Below are 8,142 nucleotides of genomic sequence, written 5' to 3'. Positions count from 1 at the left end.
GTCGTAGAATCTGACATCCAGGAAGATCAATTTGCGTTCTGGAGAAATTTAGGAACGCGTGAGGCCATACTGACCCTACGACGTCTCTCAGAAGATCGTTAAGGAAAGGAAAACCCACGTTTATAGCAGTTGCTTTTATCGATGTTGACTGGAATACTCCCTCTGAAATTATGAAGGCAGCAGTGGTAAAATACAGGGAGCGACAGCAGTTATAAGAATTGAGGGGTATTAAAGGGGAAGCAGTGATTGAGAAGGGAGTGAGACAGGGATGTAGCCCATCCCCGATGTTTATTCAATCTGTACATTAAGTAAGCAGCCAAAGAAGCCAAAGAAAAATTTGGAGCAGGGGCTTAAGTTCAACGAGAAGAAATAAAAAGTTCAAGGTTTGCCGATGACATTGTAGCTCAGCGAGAGACAGCACAAGAGTTGAAAGAGCAACTGAACGAAAGACAGTGTCTTTAAAAGAGGAGATATGATGAAAATCAACAAAAGCAAAATAAAATAATGGAATGTAGTCGAATTAAGGTGAGTTTTGCTATTTTGACAGCAAAATAACCGATGATGGCCGAAGTACAGGCATAAAATGTTAAAATCTGGATTGACAATGACAGGAAATTGTTTCTGAGGAAGATAAATTTGTTAACATCGAATATAGACTTCGGTGCTACTAAGTCATTTCTGAAGGTATTTGTGTGGAGTGTAGCCATGTATGGATGAGAAACATGGACGATAAACAGTTGAGACAAGAACAAAACAGAAGCTTTTGAAATGTAGCGCTGCAGAAGAATTCCGAACATTAGATGAGGTACGATACTGAATAGAATTGAGGAGACAAGAAATTTTTGGTGCAACATGACTAAAAGACAGAATTAGTTGAGGGGACACATCCTTAAATAACAAGCGATCATACCGGAGGGAAGTGTGAGGGGGGAAAAGTCGTACAGAGGCGAAGAGATGACTACAGTAAGCACATTCAGAAGGATGTAGATTGCACTAGTTGTTTGGAGATAGAGAGACTTCTGCAGGATGCGTAGCATAGAGAGCTGCATCGGGCCATGACAGTGGCGCCGTGCGGTTCTGGGCGATTCAGTCTGGAACCGCGTGATCGCTACGGTCGCAGGTTCGAATCCTTCCTCGGGCATGGATGTGTGTGATGTCCTTAGGTTAGTTAGGTTTAAGTAGTTCTAAGCTCTAGGGGACTGATGACCACAGATGTTAAGTCCCATAGTGCTCAGTGCCATTTGAACCATGACAGTGGCAGCATGGTAGTGTGTATTTGTCCTTACAGAACTAAATCAAAATAATATAATCATGTAGCACAAAACACCCAATCTTGCAGTATGTTCTATCCAGTTATCTCACTTTTTGCATAACATGTACAGATGTTCAACTGTTCGTTACCACAGGTATCAACAAATATTTTTCATAGAGCAGATAATCATCAATGTTCATAATATGGTACATTCAACCTTCTCCACAATCTTCCTGATATAAAATTCCAAACTTCACTAAGTTGCGCATGTGTTTTTCAACATGCTGCACAACTAGTGTTTTACTTCAGCTGAATAATTTCATAATGATATATATACAAAACAAATACTAACAAAGAGATAGAGGGGCTGGCCAGTACTTACCTCAGCTCAGTACAGCCGATAGATACACAAAAAACAGAACCGAAAATTTACGTTCCTGGCTTTCGGAACTTTGTTCCTTCTTCAGGGAGGAGAGAGGGGAAAAAAGGGGAAGAAGGGAAAGTGGATTCAGTCACTCACAACCCAGGTTATGAAGCAACACGGGAAAGGTAAACAGGGAGGGTAGCAAAGTTGGAGGCATGGGTGTCAGAGGGAAGCCTAAGATATTCTACTGTAAGTAATGTGCCAGCTTCAAACCAAAGAGGATGCATACAGAAGTAAAGAAGTATATAGTATTAAGATAAACACAACTATGTAGCACCAACTGCGACATAATCGCGTGTACAAACAGTGATCCAATACTGTAAAACGCTTTTTTATTCCAGTCTCTGATCACAAATGAATTCTTTAGACGATGACCGGTTTCAGTCTGTAATGACCATCTTCAGATCTTTTTACACCATGTCCTAAAGTCTCCCAACGCCCACCAGAAGATCTTCCAAAAACCTCTTTCCTTATCACACTTACCAACTTCATCCTCACCCATAATTACTTCACTTTTGAAGGCCAGACCTACAAGCAAATCTGGGGAACGGCCAGGGCAACCGGGATGGCTCCGTCCTATGCCAACCTCTTCATGGGCCGCATGGAAGAGGCTTTCCTGAAGACCCAACAGCTGCTTCCCCTGGTCTGGTATAGGTTTATAGATGACATCTTTGTGGTCTGGACTCATGGTGAAGAAACGCTCTTTAATTTCCTCCATAGCCTCAACTCCTTTTCGAATCTGAATTTCACCTGGTCCTTCTCCAAAACCCAAGCCACCTTCCTGGATGTTGACCTTCATCTTTTTGAAGCTCACATCCACACCTCTGTCCGCATCAAACCCACAAACAAACAACAGTACCTTCACTTTGATAGCTGCCATCCATTCCACATCAAACGCTCCCTTCCCTACAGCCTACTGCAGTCTGGAACCGCAAGACCGCTACGGTCGCAGGTTCGAATCCTGCCTCGGGCATGGATGTTTGTGATCTCCTTAGGTTAGTTAGGTTTCACTAGTTCTAAGTTCTAGGGGACTAATGACCTTACCAGTTGAGTCCCATAGTGCTCAGAGCCATTTGAACCTACAGCCTAGGTATTCGTGGCAAACGTATCTACTCCAGTGACGAATCCCTCAACAAGTACACCAATTACCTGATCAGTGCTTTCCTCTCCCCCAACTATTCTGCAGACCTTGTCCACAAACAGATCTCCCGAGCAATACATTCCTCCCCGTCCAACAACAATGTTCCTACCCCCAGACCACACAGAATCATCCCCCTTATCCTGGCCTCGAATACATCAACAAATTACTCCGCCAGGGATATGACTTTCTCAAGTCAAGCCGTGAAATGAGATCATCCATTGACAATACTCTCCCCACACAACCCAGAGTTGCCTTTCGTCGCCCCCCTTAACCTCCGTAACATCCTTGTCAAACCCTACAATATTCCCAGATTACCTTCTCTACCCAGCGGTTCCTACCCCTGTAACCGACCCCGCTGCAAAACCTGCCCCATGCATCCCCCCAAAACCACCTACTCCAGCCCCGCTACTGGTAAAACATACACAATTCAAGGCAGGGCCACATGTGAAACAACACATGTCATTTATCACCTGACATGCCTGCACTGCACAGCCTTTTACATTGATATGACGATAACTAAACTGGCTGAGCGCATGAACGGGCACAGAAGAACTGTCCGCCTAGGAGATGTCCAATACCCAGTAGCGGAGCATGCCCTCCAGCATAATTCTAGGGACCTAGGAACCTGCTACACCGTACGTGCCATTTGGCTTCTCCTACCCAACACCAGTCCCTCGGAACTGCGGAGATGGGAACTTGCACTCCAACACATCCTTTCATCCCGCCATCCCCCTGGACTGAATCTACGTTAACCAACCTCACTCCCATTTACTCTTCAGTCTTCTCCTCTTTTCCTTTCCTCTTTAGCCATTCACGTATATTTTCATCCTACATAGTTGTGTTTATTTTAATACTATATACCTCTTTACTTCTGTATGCATCCTCTTTGGTTCGAAGCTGGCACAATACTTACAGTAGAATATCTTTGGCTTCCCTCTGTCACCCATGCCTCCATCTTTGCTACCCTCCCTGTTTACCTTTCCACCGTTGCTTCATAACCTGGGTTGTGAGTGACTGAATCCACTTTCCATTCTTCCCCTTTTTTCCCCTCTCTCCTCCCTGAAGAAGGAACAAAGTTCCGAAAGCCAGGAACGTAAATTTTCGGTTCTGTTTTTTGTGTATCTATCGACTGTACTGAGCTGAGGTAAGTACTGGCCAGCCCCTCTATCTCTTTGTTAGTATTTGTTTCACATCTTTATATGAGATTTTCCATTAATCATATATATAGGGTGTTACAAAAAGGTACGGCCAAACTTTCAGGAAACATTCCTCACACACAAAGAAAGAAAATATGTTATGTGGACATGTGTCTGGAAACGCTTACTTTCCATGTTAGAGCTCATTTGATTACTTCTCTTCAAATCACATTAATCATGGAATGGAAACACACAGCAACAGAACGTACCAGCGTGACTTCACTTTGTTACAGGAAATGTTCAAAATGTCCTCCGTTAGCGAGGATACGTGCATCCACCCTCCGTCGCATGGAATCCCTGATGCGCTGATGCAGCCCTGGAGAATGGCGTATTGTATCACAGCCGTCCACAATACGAGCACGAAGAGTCTTTACATTTGCGTAGACAAGAGCTTTCAAATGCCCCCATAAATGAAAGTCAAGAGGGTTGAGGTCAGGAGAGCGTCCGCCTCTACCAATCCATCGGTCACCGAATCTGTTGTAGAGAAGCGTACGAACACTTAGACTGAAATGTGCAGGAGCTCCATCGTGCATGCGTAGATGGAAGAAACTAAAATGAGCTCTAACATGGAAATTAAGCGTTTCCGGACACATGTCCACATAACATCTTTTCTTTATTTGTGTGTGAGGAATGTTTCCTGAAAGTTTGGCCGTACCTTTATGTAACACTCACGTAGAAGAAGGTGTAATTATACGAATACTAACTTCACTTTACGAAGGTTTATTCAGCACTTGCACATACAAGAGGTGGGAGCGAACTGCCTCCGGCCAAAACTCATACAGTATATGTACAGCTACAGAACATTCCAGTACAATAATACTTGACATTTGTAGATACTTCTAGAATGTACACGGATCGAATAAAGAAATTAAAACTGTGGAGTCCAGGTGAGTTTGGAACTCACGACTCTCCGTGCGACAGTTTAGTATCATAGCCACTACACCACGAAGCTGCTCAGCGTCTTCTACGACGTTGCTCGCTCCTAAAGAGAACAGCGTCTCGGTGTTACATCGTCCTAGTCCGGGAACGAGTCATCGGTCCCGCATACTCCGACTCCAGATGACTGATCTCCTTACAACTTCTTTTGCCGCTACGCTCTTCGTCACCTTTCCGCTTGTTGCCCGTCGTTGGAGCTTCGAATTTACCCTGGGTTGTAGGATCCTTATAGGGCTTCATTCGAAGAACGTGGATCGTATCGCTGATCTTTCGTCGACTTGTGTCGGGGTCGAATTCTTCAACTCCATAAGTAGCATCAGTCAACTGTCTTACAACCTTATAAGGTCCAAAGTAGCGCCTGAGGAGGTTGTTAGAGAGACCAACCTTCCGAACAGAGGATCCAAACGAGGTCACCAGGCTGGTAGATAACAGGGCGGTGGGTCGCGTCATGCCTTCGGCGATCGTTTCCTTGAGCCTGCAGCGTACGGAGTCGAGCTAACTGCCGAGCTTCCTCAGCTGTGGTTAACACCTGGCCGATGTAGTCGTCCTCCACGTCATCGGGCTGTAACGGAAACACAGTGTCCATCGTCGTACTCGCCTCACGCCCATGCACCAGGAAAAATGGCGTAAATCCTTTGGTGTCTTGTTTGGCGGTGTTGTAGGCAAACGTCACGAGAGGTAGCACCTCATCCCAGTTGCTCTGCTTAACATTGACCAACATTCATAGCATGTCGGCCAAGGTCTTATAAGGCGTTCAGTGAGCCCGTTAGTTTGCGGATGGTAGGCAGTCGTCACGTGATGAGTAATTTTGCACCGACGGTTTATCTCTGTCACAAGATTCGATTGAAAAACTCTCCTTCGATCCGTAATTAACGACCTTGGGGCACCGTGTTTTAATATAATGTCTTCTACGATGAATTTGGCTACCTCGAACGCTCCGACTGCTTTCACGGCTTTTGTAATGGCATAGCGTGTCAGATAATCAGTGCAAACAGTAATCCATCTATTGCCACTAGCAGACTTGGAAATAGTCAGAGGAGGTCAAGCCCAATGAACCATGAATTTACTTTCAAAACCTTTTCTTAAGAATTTACTTTATATACTAGCGATTCATCAAGAACATTGACACATTTAATCACACTATGTGAGCGTGGAAGTAGTTCCAAATGGGTAACTGATGAAACAAATACAAACATTTTTTCTCAATAAATGGAAATTTTATTCCTAAAAGCCCCCACTTTTTAAAAACAGATTTAAATTTATAACTAGAAAGCACCCTGTAAATATCAAGTTACAACTTATTCAGAGGCAGAAATAACAATTTTTTTTTTTTGATTGTATGAGCTTTCGGGCTGAGAACCTTGCCGCAGCCCTTTAACACGGCCGTAGTCACGACCGCTCACAACAACCTCTGAAAGACTACACTGGTGCAAATCTGCAACACACCAGATTACTTTAAACTAAAAATTTTAACAACTCACACAAACACATAAACTATGCACCCCGTAAGAGGGATGGCAATGGTACAACACACTCACATTAAAAATTATTTGCCACGGAAAGTGCAACTTGCTTTTAACAGAACTCTTACGGTGGAAAGGTGGCAACTTTATATACTAAAATGACCATTTAAATAACATCCATGAAATGCAGTCTTACATAAAATGTACCAACATGCTCTACATTACACGTATACCACCTCTCAAGATGATAGGCAAGCTAAAAAGATATTTCAGGAATTCGGCCTTTACACCTTAAGCAATAAATTCGTTAACACCAAATCCGACAAACATGACAGAGGCAGCTATTAACGTACGGCAGACCGACAGACAGACAAACAGACACTAACTACCTAACAAATGCGGACGGGAGACAGACGAGCAAGCTGGGGACGAGAGACCGACCAAGAAAACAAGTAGAATGTAACAATTAAATGAAACAACGTATCACGAATCACTCAACTGCTAATAAACGACGATGTCTGGCGAAGACCTGGCGCAGCACACCCAAAACGCTCTGCCGAACCGTCCGCTGCCAGCCGCTTCAACGGACGCAGGAAGGCGCGCCGATCTTCCGTCTCACGGCGTCGCAGCTCGCACCGGCCAGACCGATGTCGTGGGTTGGCTCCTGTTGCTCTCGTGTCGGCCGCGAAGCCACTACCCCTCGCTACTCGGCGCGGGCCGCTGGACTGACGTGGCGACCTCACATGCGCCGACTCTCAAGGCGGACAAGTCATCTTGTGTCTCAGTGCGTGACAGACCAACCGATCGATCCAACCGCCAATGACGATTGCCTGAACAAACTCGAGCAGACTGGCAGCCTAACACATACTAGCACTCCGGACGACAGACAGACACTGACTACCCCACACTGACCCTGCTGACCAACTGACCAGACTCTCCTTTAGCTGGCGACTGACAGACTGCCTCCCTGGCGAGCTCATAGCGCCCCTTAAATGCACGTGTACAGGCAACCTTTCCCCTTTCCCACCAGAGGGAGACACCAGAGCTGCGATTGCCACAGCGGCGCCACCGCCAGAAACGGAGGGCGACTGCTTCACACTACGCGCTGCGGCGCGCTCTTCAAAACAGCAACTTTTACCACGGCTCATCCAACACGATGGAAAGGCGTTTCGGCTGGTGGAATTGGTATGAGTCAGCCAGGTGGTTTCTGGGGAACTTCCTTTCTCCTCTGTCACTCTCGACAGTGCGACACATAGTGACGGACACTCCTAAATAAACCTCGCCAGAAAAATCTCTTGCGGATTCTATCGTACGTCTTAATACGAGGTGCATTCAAGTTCTAAGGCCTCCGATTTTTTTTCTCCGGACTGGAAACTGATAGAAACATGCGCATTGTTTTAAAACGAGGCCGCGTTCATTGTCAATACGTCCCAGAGATGGCAGCACCGTACGGCAGATGGAATTTTACCGCCAGCTGTTTTAAATACTTAAAATGGCGACGTTTTCCTTACTTGAACAGCGTGCAATCATTCGTTTTCTGAATTTGCGTGGTGTGAAACCAATTTAAATTCATCGACAGTTGAAGGAGACGTGGTGATGGAGTCATGGATGTGACCAAAGTGCGTTCGTGGGTGCGACAGTTTAATGAAGGCAGAACATCGCGTGACAACAAACCGAAACAACCTCGGGCTCGCACAAGCCGGTCTGAAGACATGATCGAGAAAGTGGAG

This window comes from Schistocerca americana, chromosome 7 (assembly GCF_021461395.2).
Source record: "Schistocerca americana isolate TAMUIC-IGC-003095 chromosome 7, iqSchAmer2.1, whole genome shotgun sequence".
NCBI classification, from domain to species: Eukaryota; Metazoa; Arthropoda; class Insecta; order Orthoptera; family Acrididae; genus Schistocerca; species Schistocerca americana.
This window is presented reverse-complemented; position numbering follows the sequence as displayed.